Raw genomic sequence first — 23,120 nt, 5'->3', positions numbered from 1 at the left:
TCCTTGGCAACCCAAGCTGCTGCAGTTGGCTTCTTAACCCACTGTGCCACAGTAGAAATTGCTAAAAAACTTTTTAAGAAAAAATGAGTACATTTTTTTTTTCCTTTTTCTGTTCACACCTGTGGCATATGGAAGTTCCTGGGCTAGGGGTTGAATAGGAGCTGCAGCTGCTGGCCTGCACCACAGCCACAGCAATATTGCTGTGGCCTACACTGCACCTTGCAGCAATGCCGGATCCTTAACCCACTGAGGAGGCCAGGGATCGAACCTGCATGCTCACAGAGACTGTCAGGTTCTTAAATTGCAGAGCTGTAGTGGGAACTCTATAAGAGTGCAGTTTTGATGCATTTGAACTAATTTATTCCTTCTATTTATATGCACATTAATGGGGCTTTGTTCTAGAATAAATAGTTGAGTTGCTTTTTCTGTCTAAGATCTTGGAGGATGGTTTTATATTGGTAGATGTTTTCAGAAGTTTTGATCTGGAGCAAGATAGACAAGTCGTGGTCTGAAGATATTCCTACGCTTGATCATAGGCAAGTATGAATGAACATGCTAAGGAGAGGAGAATCCAGACAGGCAGTTGGGGTCAGCTGTGCACAGGCTGGTCCCTGTTTTGCTGACTTTAGGAGGGAAGCTTAGAAGGAGGTCACCTTGGAAGAGTATTCAGCAAACACTGAGTTCTTGGGTGCCATGATGCTCAGGCTCCAGGGATATGGTGGTTCTGTGGAAGGTGGTTACATGGGGCTCGCTTTTGTTGGGGAGACTGTCAACAAGCAGATAGGTACTCTGTCAGGTAGCCAGAGGTTCTAGAAGAAAAAGCAAGGCCAGAGTCTAGAAAACAAGTGAGGATTTTAAAGTATTCCTACTAAAAGATATATCCTGGAATTCCCATCGCATGGCTCAGTGGAAACGAATCTGACGAGTATCCGTGAGGACGCAGGTTCGATCCCAGGCCATGAGCTATGGTGTAGGTCACAGACTTGGCTCGAATCTGGCATTGCTATGGCTGTGGTGTGGGCCGGCAGCTGTAGCTCTGATTCCACCCCTAGCCTGGGAACCTCCATATGCCACACATGTGGCCCTAAAAAGACAAAACAATAAAAAAATAAAAAATACATCCCATGCATACTGTATTCTTTAAAATTGTAAGTATCCTAAGTGATCAAGAAGATAGTGGAAAGGTTCCAAATTAAATGAGTCTAAACGTGACAGTTAAACATAGTACCTGCCCTTCAACTGGATTTGATTTTGTATTGACAAAATTAATTATGGACTGTGGGTTAGATAAAGGTAGCTAGCTGATAACTATTCTGTGGTTATGTCAGAACATATCCTTATTTTTAGGAAAGACACATGAAGTAATTAATACTAAGGGCAAAAGGCCATGATGCATGTAACTGTACTCAGATGCTTTAGGAAACATTTTTTATATGTTTTATAATTGTGTGTGTGTGTGTGTGTGTGTGTTGAGTGGAAGAAAAGAGAGAGAATGAAGTTCACATATGGGGTATAATGGCAGTTGGTGAAACTGAGTGAAGGGTACCCAGGAGTTCTGTTTTTTTGGGTTTGTTTTTTTTTTTTTTTGTAACTTCATGGACGTTTGAAATTCTGTGTAAAAAGTTTTAGAAAATCATGTCTAGTCTAACACTTTTAAAAACAAGATTCAATGGGGATTACCCTGGTGGCCTAGTGGTTTAAGGATCTGGTGTTGTCACTGTTCTAGCTCAGGTTTGATCCCTGGCCCGCCATACCAGAACTTCCATATTCTGTGGGTGTGGCCAGAAAAAAAAAAACCCCAAGACTGTTTTTTAAAAAAATATATACCTTGGGAGAAATTTCCCCAGAATCATTTATATGTTAGTATGATTTTAAGGAAAGTAATTATTCACTTGCTATTACCTAGCTGAGACTAACCACAAAGGAATTCAGTGGTTTACTGGGAGTTAAAGAGAATTTGGGGGGAGGGGGTGTTGTGGGTCATTGCAGTCAGGCTAATATGGAAAACTGGGTAGAATACTGGGTTTTGCAGAGTAGGGAGAATAATGAAATATAGAGGACAGAGATTTAGAAAAGAGGGCTGGACCAAGTCAGGGGCAAACTACCCCTAACTCAAGGTTGGGCTATACAGTTGGGTAACTTTTCTAGTTCCTTCTCTATATTCTCTTTGACATTTATCTTAAACAAACAAACAAACAAACAAAACCTTTAGGAGTTCCTGTCTTGGCACAGGGGAAAGGAATCATGACTAGGAACCATGAGGTTGCAGGTTTGATCCCTGGCCTTGCTCAGGGGGTTAAGGATCCGGTGTTGCCATGAGCTGAGGTGTAGGTCGAAGACGCGGCTCGGATCCCGGGTTGCTGTGGCTCTGGCATAGGCTGGCAGCTACAGCTCTGATTCGACCCCTAGCCTGGGAACCTCCACATGCTGCCGGTACGGCCCTAAAAAAGACCAAAAAAACAAAAACAAAAAAACCCCCAAAACTTTATCGAGATATCATTTACATATTATGAACTAAGGTTGTGGGTGACCAGTAATAAAAATACTTTATATAGGAGTTCTGTGGTGGTGCAAAGGATCTGGTGTTGTGCCTGCTGTGGCTTAGCTCGCTGCTGTGGCACGAGTTTGATCCCTGTCCTGGAAACTTCTGCATGCCACAGGCATGGCCAAAAAATATTTTGTATAAACATAATATATAAAATTATTATGCCAGTTGCTATAAACACTGATCAGAATACTAGGCACAGTGGTAAGTACTTTAATGGATATTATTTAATTTAATCTTACAAGATTCTTACAAGGTGGTTCTAGTTTCCTAATAGAGAATGACGACAATAAAACCCTGAGAGATTATAAATAACTACCTTGGGTCACATACCTGGTAAGGGGCTGAATTTTTGAACCCGGGTCTTGGACACTGAAGCCAGTGGATGGGGCTCCCTCCCCACGTCTGGGGCCCCTGATGCGGGAATGGGGCAGACCACTCTTTACTGGTCTCTCTCGTACCTTAGAACAGGATGTGGGGTGTTTTCCAAAAGGGGGAAGATGTAAATTGATACTTCTCGGTTCAAGAAGGGATAAAAGATTTTCTAAGTACTGGATCTTTTTTTTTTTTTTTTTTTTTTTTTGGCCTTTGTCTTTTGTTGTTGTTGCTATTTCTTGGGCTGCTCCCTCGGCATATGGAGGTTCCCAGGCTAGGGGTCCAATCGGAGCTGTAGCCACTGGCCTATGCCAGAGCCACAGCAACGCGGGATCCGAGCTGCGTCTGCAACCTACACCACAGCTCACGGCAACGCCGGATCGTTAACCCACTGAGCAAGGGCAGGGACCGAACCCGCAACCTCATGGTTCCTAGTTGGATTCGTTAACCACTGTGCCACGACGGGAACTCCAGTACTGGATCTTTAATATGTCATTAGATCTTTAATGTATCAATGTAGGAAAATGAAAATATTTGGAAAGTTAATTCAGGAGTTTTGGGTGAGTATCAGTGGAATCAGTTCTCAGATGGACCTATTCATCTTTATCCACCCCCATGTGCCCATTTACACTCATCTATACCCATCCCTCTACCCACCCACCCCTCGGAGTCATGTCTTCAAGGAGACTGTCTAACCCTGATGGGTAGTTTTTGGTTCTGCCCGGCATCTGCCTCCCTACCCTCTCTTGCCTGTAGTGAAGATTTGATGATCCTGTTTCTTTCCCAAAAACATTACCCTCATCATTTCCTACTCTTAGCTGCTTTTTGGGGGGTGGGGGTGGTTGCTTCACCTACGAAGCCATGCAGCAGTTTCTGGGCCAGGGGTCAAACCTGCTTCACAGCTGCCACCTGAGCCACAGCAGTGACAATGCCAGATCCTTAACCTGCTGCCCTGCCGAGACCAGCTCAGCAGGATGGGGCTGAAGAACGGGTGCTGTGAAACTTAAGGGAAGAGTTAACATAGAACAAGACACAGAGACATTTATCTTAAGTAAAGGTGGGAACCAGGGGACTCAAGGTCTCAGGGACCAAGTGCACTGCCTTAAGAAACCACATTGCTTTTATTGTGTTTTTTAGGATTATGTCACGTGAGAAGGGGGTTGTAGGTGCAGGATATAGGTTTTTTTTAAGTTATTTTAGAAGTCACTTAGCCGGTTGCTGATTAAGCTTTTACTCTGACCTTTAGGCATTTAACAATCATTAGCATATAAGGAAGCTTGGCGTCTGTCTGCTATCTATGCATAGCATCTAGAGAATCACCATTGTGCTTCTACAGACAGCGTTCCTATCTGCAGCAACCCGGAGGCGTGCCTAGGTTTGCACCTCGGTTCTCCTTGCTAATGCGTATCCAGCTAATGACCCCTCATAAACCCCTTGGGGCTATGGGGCTCCTCTTTTATTCTTAAGAGGTCGTGTCATGCTGTGCAAATGGCGTGCCAATCTGCACAGGTCCAGTGTGCCTAGACCAACGCATGAAGTCCTCATTCAGCTGACCCTATGAATAACTTATGCCTTTAGGTCTTTGTTCTTAAGCTTAAGTCATTCACCATCACTGCGACTGTTTTTCAAGCAGGAAGATGGGGTAAAGTAAAGCAGGACAAGATAGAGTTTTCAGCAAAGAGGCTGAGAAAATATGTAGAAACATGTCTCGCGACAGCGACACTGCACCACCAAGGAACTCCATACTTTTAACTGCTTTTACAGCCTTCTGCAGACTCCGTCAACACCAGCCTGAAGAGGTTATCAAGAAGCCCACTGGACATTTTCAGTGGAATCCTGAGTTCTGTCAGTAGGAGAGCATCTACCTTCAGGATCTTTCTTCTCTCTGAACTGTCCTTGTCCAGGTCAGCAGTGGGACAAGTTTGCTGATGCCTGATACCTGTATTTAGGAATTTTATTTTCATTTATCTACTTGGCAGCTTCTCTTAATGGCAACTTCCTTTTATCTCCCATCAGCCCTGCTACTTGGCAGGCCTGCATACCTCTACCTCTTTGGATTCAAGAACTCTTTTGTACTGGACAGCAGGCATTTATTAACTGCCTACTGTATGCAGCATGCTGCCACTGGTGCTCTTTCCTTTCAGCTTATAGCATGGAAGATCGAAATTCCTAGCTCCTCATCATGTATTGATGAAAAAAACAGGAAGCTATTTTTGTACAATGGAAACAGTCTGCTCAGATGCCACACAAACATGTTTTTTTTTTCTAATGCTAATAATGATAAATGGTGCACATAAATTCCTTCCACTCACATCACTTGAATTCACCGTTTGTTAGCCTCAGCATTGTCAACACCTTTGGCTGGATCCTTCTTTGCTGTGAGGGGCATCCTGACACTCACCAATGTCCCTGCCCTCCACCCACTAGGTGCTGGTGGCACCTCCACCACCACGTGTGACAACCCCCAAAAGTCTCCTGACTCTGCAAATGCTTCCTGCCAAGAAGCACTCCTCCCTGGTATAATTCTCAGAACATTTCTATTAGGAAGGTGTCATCTCCATTTCACAGATGAGGAAAACTGAGGCTTAGGAAGGGTCATTGGTCCCAGGGCCAGAATATAATGGAGGTGAGATTTGAAGCTGTCCCTTCTTCATCTGAGGCACTTCTATCCCTGCAGCTACTGGGAAATTGCGCCATGGAGGCAGGGAGCAGCCAGGCCAGTGGGGCTGCTGTGCAGCGGAGCTCTTGCTCTTGGGAGAAGCCCTGCTCTCCTGCCAGGTGTGAGACAGCCCATCCATCATGCCTGGGGACTCCTGGGCTGCTCTCCCCGCCCCCATCAGGAATGCCGAGAGGAATGGAGAGAGGTTTTAGTGCTTGCAGTCCTGTTCTGCTGAGCCAGCTGGAGGGTCCCCAGGCCCTAACACAGATTGAAGCCCCCCCCCCCACCTTTGCTGGGATTCTGCAGGAACCTGGTGCCACCCCCTGGTGCATGTTTCTGAAATTTTACTTGTCCACACTCGCTGTGCTGCACTGATGGATGGAAAAGAGCTGGAGAGAATGTTCGCCAGAGGCCGAAGCTTGACAGCCTGTGTGGGAGCTGGGCTAGACTCTGGCGCAGGGGTGTGTGTGTGTGGGGGGGGGAGGGTGGAGGCAGTGTGTGCGTGTGTGCATGCTCCGACCTCCTGATGGGCTGCAGGCACTCGCTCTCAGTGAGGACCCCCAGCAGTGCCACCTCCTCTTACCTCATCCAGCTTTGGGTGCAGGCGGAGGGAGATTCTTGCCAGCCCCCTCATCCCTGGCTGGCAAAGGTAAATGGGATTCTGAGAACTGGGGAATGGACTTGGGGGGTGCATTTACTCATCAGCTCCCCTTCAGGTCTCCCTTGGGACCGTGTGTCATCAGCTCCCAGGGCACTGGGATGCCTGCACATTTTGAAGCCAGAGATGGTCTTTCCGCAAGTAGATTTACAGCACAGAACAGATGAACTTAAGGAGGTCTCTCTTTGGAACCCGATTTCTGCAGTCCCAAAGAGGAGTCCTAGAGATTGTTGACTTTGGAAATAGGAAAAAAAAAAGAAAAAAGGTCCCTGTCTTTTTTTTCTTGGGAAGATTTTCCATAACTTTTTGCCACTGACCTCAGATGACTGCTTTGATTTGCTGGCTTTTGAAGCCAACTTGAGTCCTTGTGTTGTGAGTTGTTAGTTTTCCTCCTCATCTCAAGTATCAGATGATGTACAGACATAGCATGCGAGTTGGGGCGGCTCAGCTTTGAGAGTCAGGAGACTGGAGTGTGCAGTGGTTCTATCCTGGGCCTTGACCTTGAACTCTTTGCTTGCTTCTATACCTCAGTTTCTTATTCTGCAAGATAGGTGGAGCCCTTCCCCCCTTGCATTTTGCAGGGAGATTGCAAGATAAATGACTGCTTTTAGAGAGGCTTAATGAAAGTAGTTATTCATATCATAATTATGGTGATGACGAATAGTATAATTGCCAGCTCTCTGTGAGGGTGACCTGGGGTGCTCTGCTGCCGACCTCCATGTGTCTTTGTGGGGAAAGAAGCACGTTTCTCTCTCACTTTTTTTTTTTGGCTGCTCCCGAAGCAGGCAGAAGTTCCTGGGCCAGGGATCAAACCTGAGCCACTGCAGTGACAATGCTGGATCCTTAACCACTAGGCCACCAGGGAGCTCGTCTCACACTTATTTTAATCGGGCGGAGTGGACAGAAGTAAAGTTTGGATTTGCTTTTTTACATGTTGGAAGCTCTCTGCTGCCCCCTTGCTCTTTGCCCTTCTGTTCCATCCCCCATCCACCAAAGCCCCCCCCCCCCATTTGTTGCACAGTTTTCAACAAGACAGAGAAACGAGGCCATCCTGTTATTTGTGTATATATGTGCATGAATCTGTCTTAATAAATCGGCTGCCTGGCATTAAATGGAATTCGTGTCTCATGATTCTCTTAATAATCTCTTGGCATTTGCGGGTCCATCATAGACCCTTGAAGGCAGAGAAAGCCCTGGTTTACCTGTGTTCGGAAGTGGTAAGGCCAGTGAGACGTAGAACAAGGGAATGTCCTAGTCGTGGCTCTGTGTGCTTGGAGTTAGTTGTTCAGCCTTTCTGGGCCTCAGTTTTCCTTTTAAAAAGAGATTTGGACTAGAAGATGTTTGCAGATCCCACCCAACTTTAACTGTTAAAATTCATCCTCTGATCATATACTGGTTCTCTACTGCCACATAACACATAACAAACATTCTAAAATGTAGTGTCTTAAAACCACAACCACTTACTCAGCTTACAGCTACGCTGGGCGTTTCTTCTCATCTGAGCTGGGCTTAGTTGATCCCTGTTTGGGCTTGCTTACATGCCTGCAGTCAGCTGGCAGGCGGGGTGGGCCTGGTGTTCCTAGATGGCCTCACATTCCTTATGTGGCTGGTGGTTGACTGGCTGTTGGCTGGGCAGTTCGTGTAGGGGATCCAAGAGCTACATGTTTCTCCTTCTCTAGCAGATCACTCTGGGGCTGTTCAGATGTGGCTGGGCAGGGTTCCCAAAGTAGCAAGAACAGAAGCTGAAAGGCCTCTTGAAGCCTAGGTGTGGAACAGAAACAGCATCACTTCCAGTGCCTTCTTAGGTCAGAGCAAATCACCAGGCCAGATACGCACACTGTTGTATATGGAATGGGTGGTGAACAGGGACATGCTGTATAGCACAGGCAACTCTACTCGATATTCTGTGATAACATAAGTGGGCAAACAATCTGGAAAGGAATGGATATATTGTGTATGTATAATTGAATCTCTCTGCTGTATACCTGAAACTAACACAACGTTGTAAATCAACTACAATTAAATTTTTTAATTTTTTTAATTTATTTTTATTTTTTGTTTTTTGTTTTTCCAATTTTTTTTATTACTCAAATGGATTTATCACATCTGTAGTTGTATAATGATCATAACAATCTGATTTCACAGGATTTCCATCCCACAGCCCAGGCACATCCCCCCAACCCCCAAACTGTCTCCTCCAGAGACCATAAGTTTTTCAATGTCTGTGAGTCAGCATCTGTTCTGCAAAGAAGTTCAGTCTGTCCTTTTTTCAGATTCCACATGTCAGTGAAAGCATTGGATGTTGGTGTCTCATTGTATGGCTGACTTCACTTAGCATGATAATTTCTAGGTCCATCCATGTTGCTAAAAATGCCTGTATTTCGTTCTTTTTAATGGCTGAATAATAGTCCATTGTGTATATGTACCGTATCTTCTGGATCCACTCCTTTGTCGATGGACATTTAGGTTGTTTCCGTGTCTTGGCTATTGTAAATAGTGCTGCAATGAACATCGGAGTACATGTGTCTTTGGGAGTCATGGTTTTCTCTGGATAGGTGCCCAGGAGTGGGATTGCTGGATCAAATGGGAGTTCTATTTTTAGTTTTCTGAGGCATCTCCATATTGTTTTCCACAGTGGTTGCACCAATTTACAATCCCACCAACAGTGTACTAATGTTCCTTTTTCTCCACACCCTCTCTAGCACTTATTGTTTGTAGACTTTTGGATGATGGCCATTCTGGCTCATGTAAGGTGGTACCTCAGAGTGGTTTTGATTTGCGTTTCTCTAATAATGAGTGACGTTGATCATCTAACACCATGTTGTAAATCAACTATACTTCAATTAAATTTTTTAAAATGAAAAAAAAGAAAAAAAAAAAAAAGAGAATCTCAAGACCAGGCAGCTTCTGGAGGTAGGGAGATAGAACCCACCCTCTGATGGAAGGACTGCCAGGTACTGTGGCATTTTTACAGTTTCACCTATTCTCCGAACCGAGCCGTTGAATAGTGATTGAAGACTGTAGAAAAAGGAGGGAAGAACACAAGCTGAGTGTGGTGCTTTTAAGAACTTCTGGTCAGTGGTAAGTGCCCTTGATGTCCAACCAAACCAGAGAAGCAAACAAAAACCCTTCTTTGGACTACTATTGTGTATATGCTATAGAAACTTCTTTCAGCACCAGGGTTATGAAGACGGATTGTATGTGGCCATTACTTTGGGACAGTTAAGTGTGGGATTTAGTGGTTAAACCAATAAACTGTAATCCAGAACAAATGTTTCTGATTTAAATATAAACCCAGTCCTGTGTAATCCTAAAGAAAGAATCCCCCCCCCCCAACCCCATTCAACCTGGAGGGCCAGAGAAGATTTTGGTGATCTGACTCTAGCAGGATGAGTGAGTTGGAATTTATTGAGTAGAAAAGGGCTGGAGTGGGTGGGGGAGAAGGGTGTCATAAAGGAAACAGAGGTTCTGTGCCCTGGAAAAACCAAAGGACTCAGGATCAGCAGGGGCGTGGGGTCAGTAAGGCCTGGGTTTAGGGAGCAGATATGGCGGGTGTACAGACGTGATGCCCCAAATGCTTTTCTCATCACTGAGAAAGGTGGGGCCAGGCAGGCCGGGGAGTTCTTTTAACGTTGATGAAAATGAATCAGAAGTTCAACATTTCCCCAGAATTTTTCCTTGTATGTTCTGGAGGAGTGGGTAGCATGTTTGCTTTTTCATTCTTTCATTTCTTTTTTTAAAAAATCTTATTGGAGTATAGTTGTCTTACAGTGTGGTGTTAGTTTCAGATGTACAGCAAAGTGAATCAGTTATACATGTACACACATCCATTCCTTTTCAGAGTCTTTTCCCATATAGATTATTACACAGTATTGAGTAGATTTCCCTGTGCTATACAGTAGGTCCTTGTTACTCATCTATTTTATATATAGTACATTCTTTCCCTTCTGAGGCATTTTTTTTTTTTTGTCTTTTGTCTTTTGTCTTTTGTCTTTTTGTTGTTGCTATCTCTTGGGCCGCTTCTGCGGCATATGGAGGTTCCCAGGCTAGGGGTTGAATCGGAGCTGTAGCCACCGGCCTACGCCAGAGCCACAGCAACGCGGGATCCGAGCCACGTCTGCAACCTACACCACAGCTCACGGCAACGCCGGATTGTTAACCCACTGAGCAAGGGCAGGGACCGAACCCTCGACCTCATGGTTCCTAGTCGGATTCGTTAACCACTGCGCCATGACGGGAACTCTCTGAGGCATTTGTTAAGTCTAGTACATGTATGTCTTATACCAAGTCTATTATAATGAGGAAATAAGACTTATCTCTTATTTAGCCCTGGGTGTTTCCAAGATGACTTTGAGGTAGGTGAGAGTAGCCATGAAAGCCCAATGAAAGGAATCTCTTGTCTTATTATACATTCAAAGTATGCTGTTCCTGTCATGCAGCCTAGAAACATGGTTCCTGGAGCTTGTCTCTGTCCAAAACTGTTGGGTTCCATCCAGCCCAATAGTTGTTGCTTCTCTGTTCTTGCCACTGGAACCCTGATTTGCTCCATAGCCAGTGGTCTCAGGCCCAGGGCTGAACTATGCTTGGTTTAAGCACCCCACAGGGCAGGTAGTCACTCAGCAGCCCCGGCTGGAGCTTGGGGGTGAGGGGCATGAGGAGGAAGAGGCAGCTGGGGGCGTTAGGGGAATGTTTTGATTCTGGTAAAAGGAGGAAGTCTCTTGGTCTCATCTCCCTTCCTTCCTCCTCTGGATACTCAGGTGTGATGACAAGGCAGCTGGAGTTGCGGCAGCCAGCTTGTCACCATGAGGGATGATGCTTTGGGCCAAAGCCACTGCACAGAGGGTGGCTGAGCAGAGAGGTGGAAAGAACCACCAGATTGACTCTGGATCCACCCAACTCTGAATATCTTGCTAAGTAGTAAAAAGAGTCCGAAAGTGAGGCCACTATCATCAGTTTTGTTCCCTGTAGCCTTTTCTTTCATGATGACTATGTCATGATGAGGGGTATGATGAAATAATACCAGGGTGGACCTTTTCTGACTCCATGTTAATGGGGGGCGATATTATAGATCATTTTGCCATGATTTTAGATTGCTGGATGTTCTTGGGTTGGCTGGAACGGCTCCCCAGCTGTTCATGTGTTAATCCTAAAACCTGGGCAGAGAAGTGACTGTGAGGAGTGGGCAGATGGGGGGCAGGCTTGGCTCCCATTTATTCTGGGGCAGAAGCACCGTTAAGAAGATGAGCTTTGGCTTGGGAACTGGTTGTTCTTTCAAATGGGGCGGCTTTTTGTTTTGAACACAGTAGGAGATCTGAGAATGGTAAGAGTGTGAGTGTTTAAAAGAACTGAAGAAAAAAAGTCACTGCATGGAATTGGACCCAGACTGATGGAACCCCTGGTTTTCATGTTTGGGATGAGAATTGTACCATGTTTTTAACCATGACCTTGTACCTGCCATATATCCATATTTGAGCAAGTGTTTCAAGGGGATGTGAAATTCTTGCAGGAAGAAGACATAGCCACAGCAGTAGAGAAAATGAAATGTGTCCCTGACAAAGGGTGGGCCTATCAGCAAGAGATAAGATCGAGGGTAACAAGCCTGGAGAAAAATTAACAGAGAATTATATCAGAGTTTATAGAACCACGCTTGGGACCCAGCAAGCAAACACCAAACCTTTATGGCAGATGTCTTGGCATGTAAATCTTGATTCTGAACAATCTCATATGACGCATACTTGCCTGTTCATCTGTAAGAAAGGCTTTTATGGGATGTCTTGCTCTTGAGTCCAGGCAGGTTCAGCCTGTTGGGGGCGTATCCCCTTTCTCGCCACCATGTAGGGTGAGTGTGGCGGTTCTGGCCAGCGCCTCCCCAGCAGGCCCGGCCCACTCTGGATGCAGCTTTGCCCTTCTCCACATGATCCCTCCAGCCCCAGAGGTTGTCATCCTTTCTCTCTCTGTTTCACCTCCCCTTCCCTGGTGGTTCTTTCTGCTCTTCCATCCTCTGATTAACCAGCTTTCCAAATTCAGTTCCCCTTAGAGATTGATGATTGCCTGACCGGCCGTGACTTTTTTCTTAGAATATGCACCCACAGCTCCATGAGGGGGAGCCCAGTTCTGACCACCCATTTGTAGGACTTTTTTGGTGGTCAGCACGGACGTGGACTGGTGTGGTGGCAGAAAGTAGCACAAGAATGGACAGCTCTGAGGAGGGAAAACTAGACAGAAAGGGTCACCAGGTTGTGAGAAATAAGTGAGGGGGATTAAGTGCGTGGAGAAGCCAACCTGTGGGCTGATGATGTCATAAGAAAGGGGGGAAAGGAGCACAGGGGGAGGTCCTTAAAGTCAAAGCATTTTATAGATGATTGGAAAGCTGGAGTTAGTTTGAAGGCTGACGGTGGGCATTTGCAGGTCCTCTGAGAAAAGGTGACAGTTGAAGATGCAAGTGAGAAAAAGCCCTTTGTAGAGAAAAGAACATGCAAAGAACTGCCCACCGGACCTCAGGGTTGACCCGCAGTTGGTGGGTGGTGGGGGATAAGAGAAGACATTGGTGAAAGAGGATGTGCACACTGGGTTTCAGGATGGGACTGGGGAGGATTTAACATCCCAGAAGCTTTGAAATGTGAAGGCACTCAGTGTGGCACCGAAAGCTATGGAGAAGAAGGCTGATTGGGAAGAAGCCCTGGGATTTGCCCCAAGAAAGGTCAAGAGAGAGTCTGTTATATTTAGTCAGCATTCCAATTGTTCCAAGTAGGATTTTAAAAATAGCCATTTCTTCATTGTATCATTGTTCAGTGGCCTCATATTTGACTTCTGCGAGGTACACATCTTATCTTGCCAAAGCCTCTACCTCAGTTGTGCAAGATCCTGCTCCAAGTCACTAAGTGATGCTGGGACAAGCCATGGAAATTCAATGGGGACAACACCAGAACTACAAGAGCCTTCCTGCGGCTCTGATGGAGGTTGGGGGGATATCTAACTTAGAACGACTTAGAATTAGTTGCCCCCACCTCCCTCTTTCTGGGGTACCTGGACCAGTAGAGAATCTCAAATCTGGACTTAGGGGAGTGATTGTTTTTGCCTTTTCTCTCTTTTAATGTGTGCCAACTGGACCCCATGCCTGGCAGCTCCTCTGGGTGAAGTCAGAACTACTAAGGCTCAGTGTTAGAAGGAAATTCTAGAATACTATAATTTATTTAACTTTTTCAATTGTAAAAGTAATATGATTGGGTATAAGAAAGTTTGGAAAACAGACGAAAGAACAATGTGGTCTTGCCACTGGAGAACTTCCACTGTTAACAATTTGTAATAGTCTGTGCAAATTTTTTTTTCCTCCTGTGTTGGTGGACTTGCTTCCTATTTTACTAAGAAAATTTAAGCTGTTTTTCAGATGAGCCTCCTAGCTTTTATCCAATAGCCTTGGGTACATGGTTCTACCTACATTAAGGGGAAATAAGACCAGCTTTGTAGTAAAATAAATTTCATATACATGGAAAAAAGAAAGAAGCCCTTTCAGGATGAGTAGGAGTACATGAGAAAGGCAGATGGACACATATTGTGTTAGAATTGTCTGTGTAGGGTTGTCTTGATTCTTAAGGCATTAAGAATAGCATTATTTTGTTCTTTTTTTTATAGCTGAGTAGTATTCTATTGCATATATGTACCACATCTTCTTAATCTATTCATCTGTTGATGGACATTTAGGTTGTTTTCATGTCTTGGCTATTGTGAATAGTGCTGCAATGAACATAGGGGTGCACGTATCTTTTTGAATGAAAGTTTTGTCTGGGTACATGCCATATGGTAGTTCTATATTTAGTTTTTTGAGAATAGATGACTGTTCTCCATAGTGATTGAACCAATCTGCATTTCCACCACAGGGTAGGAGGGTTCACTTTTCTCCACACTGTCTCCTGCGTTTGTTATTTGTAGACTTATTAATAATATCCATTCTGACCAGTCTGATGTGGTACTTCATTATAGCTTTGATTTGCATTTCTCTAATAATTAGTGGTGTTGAGCATTTTCCATGTGCCTGTTCTACAAAAAAGAACAACATAGTGCCATTTGTAGCAACATGGATGTAACTAGAGAGATTCTCACACTAAGTGAAGTTAAGTCAGAAAGAGCTAAAAGACAAATACCATGTGATACCACTTATATGCAGAATATGGTACCGATGAGCCTATATACAGAACAGAAACAGACTCACAGACATGGAGAACAGACTTGTGGTCGCCAAGGGGGAGGGAGTAGGATGGAGTGGGAGTTTGGGGTTAGTAGATGCAAACTATTACATTTAGAGTGGATAAGCAATGAGGTCCTACTGTATAGCACAGGGAACTATATCCAATCACTTGTAATAGAACAAAATGGAAGATAATTTGAGAAAAAATGTGTGTGTGTGTCTCTGTGTGTTTGTGTGTATATATATATATATATATATATATATGACTGCATCAGTTTGCTCCACAGCAGCAATTGACAGAACATTGTAAATCAACTGTAATTAAAAAAATGAATAAAACCAGGTGAAATTCAAATAATATGAAATAATCACTTTAAAGTGGACAATTCAATCTGTTTAGCACCCTCAATGCTATGCAACCACCACTTCTGTCTTGTTCCAGAGTATTTTCATCACCCCACATAAAATCCTGAAGCACTTAATTTGGTGTCTTCTCCTTCCTCGAACCCCAGGAAACCACCGATGTGCTTTCTATTTTTGTGGTTTTATCGGTTTTGGATATTTCGTATAATTGGAATCATACAACATGATGTTTTATGTCTGATGGCTTTCACCTAGCATAATGTTTTTGAGGTTCAGCCACACAATGATCACTTCATTTCTTTCTATGTCTGAGTAACATTCCATTGTATGTATACACTCTAGTTTGTGCATTCTTCAGTTAACAGCCATGTGAGTTGTTTCTACCTTTTGGCTCTTGTGAGCAGTGGTGCTATGAGTATTTGTGTATGTGTACATGAATTTGTTTGAGTACCTGTTTCAGTTCTTCTGGGTGAGCATTAATCTTATTCCTCACCCCCGAGGTTATAAAATACATAGATTGAGACAGTCCACTTAGATCCTGGCAGCTTGCAGTTGGAACCCACACATTTTGCTGCCTGCAAAGCACTTCTCTGCTTTATATTGATTTTGGTTGCAATCCCAAAGATAATAATACATGGGGCCTCTTTTTGCCTAATAGAAGGTGATGGGTGCTTTGTTACAGGAATCCTAGTTCAGCATCTTATATGTATGGTGTAAAATATGAAACAGAATCTCATCAGTCTTGTCAGAATTGCTCATGGAGTAAAACAGTCTTTTACTGCTCTGCCTGTCAGCAAATCTTAGTTCCAAAGCCCCAGATCCCAGAGGCCCTGTCATTGCTTCAGACAGGGGCTGCCTTCTTTGTTTGGCTCAGAACTGATGGACCAGGACTGCCGTGAGTATGGGGATGTTAAGTGTGCAGCTCCCAGGAGCCCTGGATGCATGTCCTGGGCATGCTCTACCATGAACTTTTTAATCAGTTATGTCCATGTCCTGTGTCTAGATCAGGCCCCTCTCTGGAAATTGATCTCTATATTCCTCGGTATAGCTGTTGAAAAGTTTGAAGAGGAAATGAAATTTGACATCATGCCAACTGGAATTTCAGCCAGTAAGAAGAAATCTGGGGAGTTCTCCTAGTGGCTCAGTGGAAACGAATCTGACCAGCATCCATGAGGATGCAGGTTTGATCCCTGGCCTCACTTAGTGGGTTAAGGATCCGGCGTTGCCGTGAGCTGTGGTGTAAGTCGCAGACATGGCTTGGATCTGGCATTGCTGTGGCTGTGGTTTAGGCTAGAGGATGTAGCTCTGATTCGACCCCTGGCCTGGGAACCTCCATATGCTGTGTGTGCAGCCCTAAAAAGCAAAAAAAAAAAAGGGTAAATCTGGGAGGGAAAGAAGAGGGACCAGCGACTATCAGATCTGATGACATATTAAAGCAACTGTACCACTTTGGCTACCATCTGGTGCCCTATGAAACAAGGTGTACCTATTGTTTTAGGTAGGTTCTCCCTAAGAGCAGAGCTTGAGAGGTGAAGGTGCAGGACTTTGGAGTTAGGGAGATGAGCAGGAGGGAAATAGGGAAATTGACAAAGGCTACCAAAAGGCGTATTATTGTGCTAGTTACTGCTGTGGGCGATTAAAGCCGAATCCCACTGGTCACCTTGTAGGAACCATATAAAGTGTGTTTCACAGTTCTCCACCCCATGTACAGAAGATAGCATCATTTATTCACTGGCTTCCAAATCCCACTCCTCAAGGGTTGCGCCAAGGGGGTGTTAATTCTCTCTTGCACGTCTAAGTTTGCTTTTGAACCTATCTCAGTATCTCTTGAAAGTTGATTTCCAATGACTTTTTGTATGGGTTCCCATAGAACAGCCCTAGGTCAGAAAGTAGGAGGTTTTAAATAGTGTAGCCAAGGCCTGGCATTAAAGTCTATGCACGGCTGGTTGCCTCAGCAACTGCTGGAATTGAAAGGTGGGCCAAGAGATAGGCAGGAACACACACATATCTGGCACATGTAATTTCCACATCTTCTGTCTCTCTTTTGGTAGCTACTGCTTCTTTGTCTCTCAAAGCTTCAGGAATATCCAGAATTGACAGTATCTGATCATGGGGGGTTTTCTCAGTCAGGTTCTAAGTGAAGGTCATGTACTTATCCCAGTGTCCTTAACCTCTTTTTTCTCTCTTCTATTACTCATTTTGATGGAATTAAGCCAGTTGATCTGTTAAAGTCACCAAGTCTGTTAAAACTGTAGGAATCCAATTAGATTTTAATACAAGACAAAAGCCTCTTTTAAAAAAATGAATAATTTGGACTCTTCAATAGGTAGTGGAGTCTCTGGAGACAGAGAGGAGTGAGGGGAAAAAAATCTCTCATGCAGGGAGTGATCAGAGTTTAATTTTCCCCTTCATGTGCCCTGGAGTCAGTGGTAGCAGTCACACACTGGCTCAGAAGCAGTGTGAGTCCTAGAAGGACAGATTGTGTGTCTGTAACACCCAACAACTTTGCATCTATCTTCCTCCCTGTTCGCCGAGTATTAACATAGAGCTGACCTGCCTAGGTGTAGACACCTGGAGCCAATACCACCTCCCCTGTAATGAGCCCAGGAACTCTTGGCTGAGCCAATATTTGCACTGGTGAATTTATGGAAACTACTGTCTTGCAGCTCACTTACTGGAGACCAGGGTTTAACCCCAGGGCTGATACTTCAGGAGAAGTTCTCTCTCTTTTTTTTTTTTTTTTTTTTTTTTTATTTTCCCACTGTACAGCAAGGGGGTCAGTTTATCCTTACATGTATACATTACAACTACATTTTTCCCCCCACCCTTTCTTCTGTTGCAACATGAGTATCTAGACATAGTTCTCAATGCTATTCAGCAGGATCTCCTTGTAAATCTATTCTAAGTTGTGTCCGATAAGCCCAAGCTCCCGATCCCTCCCACTCCCTCCCCCTCCCATCAGGCAACCACAAGTCTCTTCTCCAAGTCCATGATTTTCTTTTCTGAGGAGATGTTCATTTGTGCTGGATATTAGATTCCAGTGATAAGTGATATCATATGGTATTTGTCTTTGTCTTTCTGGCTCATTTCACTCAGGATGAGATTCTCTAGTTCCATCCATGTTGCTGCAAATGGCATTATGTCATTCTTTTTTATGGCTGAGTAGTATTCCATTGTGTATATATACCACTTCTTCTGAATCCAATCATCTGTCGATGGACATTTGGGTTGTTTCCATGTCCTGGCTATTGTGAATAGTGCTGCAATGAACATGTGGGTGCATGTGTCTTTTTTAAGGAAAGTTTGTTTGGATATATGCCCAAGAGTGGGATTGCGGGGTCATATGGAAGTTCTATGTATAGATTTCTAAGGTATCTCCAAACAGTTCTCCATAGTGGCTGTACCAGTTTACATTCCCACCAACAGTGCAGGAGGGTTCCCTTTAGGAGAAGTTCTCTTAATTGATGATTCAGAGAAAGTGTCCTTTACTCAAAAACAGTTGGCTAGGGAGTTCTCGATGTGGTGCAGTGGGTTAATGATCTGGCTTGTGTCTGGAGGTGTTGGTTTGATCCCTGGCCCTTTGCAGTGGTTTAAGGATCTGATGTTGCCGCAGCTCCAACTCTGGTTGGGGACCTTATATATGTTGTGGGTGCATCCAAAATGGGGGAACCTCCACCCCCAAAAAAAAGTTGGCCAAAGCTGAAAATTGTAACCTTAAGCATGTATGCCTATTTTAACTTAAAATCCTCATTCCCTAACCTTTAAAATTTTTATAAGTATAGTTGATTTACAATGTATTTTTGCTGTACAGCAAAGTGATTCAGTTATACATGTATATCTACATATATTTTTCATATTCTTTTCCATTATGGTTTATCTTAGGATATTGAATAGAGTTTCCTATGCTACACAGCAAAGTGATTCAGTTATACATGTATATCTACACACACATATATATATATATTTGTCTTTTTGCTATTTCTTGGGCCGCTCCCACGGCATATGGAGGTTCCCAGGCTAGGGGTCGAATCGGAGCTGGAGCTACTAGCCTACGCCAGAGCCACAGCAACGCGGGATCCGAGCCACGTCTGCAACCTACACCACAGCTCACGGCAACGCCAGATCCTTAACCCACTGAGCAAGGGCAGGGACCGAACCCGCAACCTCATGGTTCCTAGTCGGATTCGTTAACCACTGCGCCACGATGGGAACTCCTACATATATTTTTCATATTCTTTTCCATTATGGTTTATCTTAGGATATTGAATAGAGTTTCCTATGCTATACAGTAGGACCTTGTTGTTCATGCTTTCTGTGTATAATAATTTTCATCTGTTAATCCTAGACTCCCAATCCATCCCTCCTCTACCCCTTCCCCGTAGCAACCCCAAATCTGTTCTCTGTATCTGTGAATCTGTTTCTTTTTCGTAGATAAATTCATTTGTGTGATGTTTTAGATTTCACATATAAGTGATATCATATGATATTTGTCTTTGTGACTGACTTGGCTTTCTCTTTCTGACTTACTTCGCTTAGCATGATAATCTCTAGGTCCATCCATGTAGCTGCAGATGGCATGAGTGCATTCTTTTTTATGGCTGCTCTATCACCAGCCTTTAGATGTAGTTCCAAGGCCCTTTCACCAAGCCCGGCTTCACTGGATGAAAGTCTGCGTCTTCTCTCTTGTAGAAAGCATGCCAGTAATGTGTCATTGATAATCTTCTGTTTTGGTTTCTTGAAAGAACAGAGCAAGCTGATTACGGAATCCTTTCAGAGTTTTAGAAGTGGTTTCTAGTCTTTTGCAGTTATCATGACCACATCTAATTCAACAGCCGTTTTTAGCAACTCACTTTTATTGACATTTTTCCAGTCATTCTGCTTCATTTTGTAAAGAATTTATGATTTCATAAAGGATCCATAATACTTATGAATTATTTTTCATATTTTAATTTTGCCATTTTACTATGTAAATTATGCAGGTAAAGTAATACATATACCAGCATAAACAGAGAAGGGTCTAAATCCACTTGACTCTCTATAGACAAACCCCCCCCCCCCACCCAGTTCGGCTAGTGGGCAGAAGTGGGCAGCCATCAGCAGAGGGGGGCTGTGAGCCGGGAGCAGTCAGCAGCTGGTGTACTGGAGGGTTGATGAAGGAGTGGAAAGTGGTGAGAAATCCAGTTAGTTGGTTAAATTGAGGACATTGAGTGCAGCCACTAGAGCTTTTCTAACTCTGCTACCTGATACCCTGAGATTGGATATTGAAAAAAGAATGTATATATGTATGTATGACTGGGTCGCTTTGCTATACAGTAGAAAATTGACAACACTGTAAACTAACTATAATGGAAAAAATAAAAATCATTTAAGAAAGAAAGAAAAAAAAATCCTTCCCTCTAAAGTGGTCTAAATCTTTTTCTGGGTTGCTTCTAAAGACTCTGTCCACAGACTTCCTGCGTGGAAATTACCAGCACCCATTGGGGGTCCCTAGAGCTTCCTAGTGCTGCCAGGTACTTATTGGCTGGGCCAGGTTCTGCACATTCCAGGAGCTGAAATGAAAGGCCTAGTCCTTAAACCACTTATACTTATAATGACTCCCTGTCTTAAATTCTCTATTAAAAATGGGAAGATCTGAAAGTTAGGTTCTTCCCTTTGTGGTTCAGAAGTTAGTTGTAAGCCAAAAAAAAAAAAAAAAAAGGTTGTCTCTCTCTGTATGCTCGTCAAGCTTTGTGTCTGGATTTTTAAAAATCACAGACAGAAAATATATAAATTCCTTTGCGTTTTAAAAATAAGTCTAGGAGTTCCTGTTGTGGCTCAGTGATAACGAGCCCAGCTAATATCCATGAGGATGCAGGTTTGATCCTTCGCCTTGCTCAAGTGGGTTGCCTCGAGCTGTGGTGTAGGTTCCAGATGCGGCTTGGATCTTGCATGGCTGTAGTGTTGACCGACAGGTGCAGCTCTGATTTGACACAGTGCCTGGGAACTCCCATATGCCTCGGGTCCAGCTCTAAAAAGACCAAAAAAAAAAAGCTAGTTTGGGATTTCCCTTGTGGTCTAGTGGTTAGAACTTGATGCTTTTACTGCCGAGGCCAGGGTTCAATCCCTGGTCTGGGAACTGAGATCCCACATCAAGCTGCTGCATGCTGGCGGGTGAGGAGGGGAGTTGGGAGAAAGGGAGCCTAGCTTAGCTTTAGCATAAGCTAGTGAACCTAAGATTTGTTTCTCCTTTGGGAAGAAGTGCCTTATGGAGAATTAGGGCAGGATTACCTACGTACAGGATACATACCTGTGCGTGTTATCTGCTTGTAGCAAGTGCGGCAGAAAAGAGGAGGGCAGATATCAACAGCTTCTAAGGTTCTAGTCAAATATTAGATCTTTCAGGAAAATTTCCTAGTCGACAGACAGGCTTCTAAGGTGTCTGCAGCTTCCTGTGGCTATCAGCTCTCCCACAGCCCCCAACCATGTGACTTAATGAGGTACTCTTTATGCAGATTCCATGAATTAATAGCAAATCTTGCATTTCCATCTTTAACCTCATCAGTAATACCAAACTTGAGATAAATAATCAAGGGGGATTTATCCCACAGATGGTTTAGGGTTCTGCATGCCACTGAGGCATGTTAACAATGGTATGATTTAAATTTTTTTTTTTTTTCTTGTGTGAAGCATTTTGAAACACAAGAAAGAGTGCCCTTTGAGCTTCACACTTTAGTGCCTGAGTGTTTGGGAAGGAGATGATGATCACTAAATAGATAGGAATGTGTCTGTCAGAGATGAGTTATTGATTGTAGGAAAATCAAATTTCCTTCTTGAAATGTTCTGTCTGAGCATTGCTGTGGACTTTCCATCCCCATGGCTGGTTTCATCCACAGGGTTGAGCGACAGAAGTCTAGACCTTAAATAAAAGGTCCTTTCCCCCCCATTATGGGGCAATCATTTATAGAATCCCTTGGCATGCAGTGGCCTTTTGTTCTGTGATTGATTTCTGGTATGAAATATCTTCTGGGTCGATGATATTGAGACGTGAGAAGAAACAGAGTGGAATAAATCATGAAATGCCTACCTGCAGGGCAGTAGTAATACAGTTTTGCCATGAAAATTATTCAGGGGAGAGGATGCATGCTGTGTAGATATATGTAAATTGTATGCAAATAACATGGCCCTGAAAAGAAAAAGACTGAAAAAAAAAAAGCTTGGGATTTCCCTTGTGATCTAGTGGTCAGGACTTGATGCTTTTACTGCTGTGGCCAGGGTTCATCCCTGGTCTGGGAACTGAGATCCCATATCAAGCTGCTGCATGCTGGGGGTTGGGGAGGGGATTTGGAGAGAGGGAGCCTAGCTTAGCTTTAGCATAAGCTAGTGAACCTAAGGTTTGTTTCAACCATTGGAACAACAACCATTGGAACCCATGGTTGTTATTGACTTGTCATTCTGAATCAGTCCCAGGCCTTTCCAGGTATTCTGGCTTGCGTGGCCATTGTCTATAATGTCTAATTCAGGAGCTCATCTTTCCAGTCCTTACCTCTTTGACCTCAGCATCTACTGCTCTGCGCCTTGCTTATTTCCACCCTGGCCATGCTGTCCTCTTTGCTCAAACACTCTAGGTGGACTCCTACCCCAGGGCCCTTGCACCTGCTGAGTGTCTACCTAGAATGCTGTTCCGGCGTTGTCAGCATGGCTCATTCCTTAGCTTCATTCAGGTCTTTAAATCAAATGTCACCTTTGCATGAGGCCTCCCCTGGCCACCTGTCTAAAAATTAGAAAGCCCTCACATCTTTGTCTAGCCTTGCTTTGTATTACTTTCATGTATTATTCCTGTCTTAGATTATTATATATTAGCTAAAACACTTTCTCTTTTATGTCTGTCTGTCTCTTGGTCTCACAGAGTGTCACTTCCATGTGGGCAAGGATACTTGTCTGTTTAGGTCACCGTTGAATCTCTGTTGCCTAGAGCAGGGCTTTGCACATAGTAGATGCTCAGTAAATACCTATTGACCCTCTCAATAATGTGTGTGCGTTGATATTTTACCAGGTTGATTTTTGAACATTTTGGGTTTGACTATAAATCAGTGGGGTGGTGTGTCTTTTCCAGACTCTTCTGCCTCTTGGAAAAGGATAGAAGATACAGATGAATCATTGTAGGTTTGGAGGGAGGGAGCTATGGTATAACCAGAGGTTAAAATTGAGGTTGGGGGGAGTTCCTGTCGTGGCTCAGTGGTTAACGAATCTGACTAGGAACCATGAGGTCGCGGGTTCGACCCCTGGCTTTGCTCAGTGTGTTAAGGATCTGGCGTTGTTGTGAGCTGTGGTGTAGGTTGCAGACATGGCTCGGATC

At 43.9% G+C, this 23,120-nt stretch overlaps 1 protein-coding gene across 1 annotated transcript in view; it reads left to right on the top strand.

Annotated features, from left to right (window-relative positions):
• The window catches only part of OSBPL10 (oxysterol binding protein like 10), a 381,121-nt gene that overhangs the window by 128,870 nt on the left and 229,131 nt on the right, over positions 1 to 23,120 (top strand). The gene's annotated exons all lie outside the window — the stretch shown is intronic.

Source organism: Sus scrofa, chromosome 13 (assembly GCF_000003025.6).
Source record: "Sus scrofa isolate TJ Tabasco breed Duroc chromosome 13, Sscrofa11.1, whole genome shotgun sequence".
Taxonomy (NCBI): Eukaryota; Metazoa; Chordata; class Mammalia; order Artiodactyla; family Suidae; genus Sus; species Sus scrofa.
This window is presented reverse-complemented; position numbering and strand designations above follow the sequence as displayed.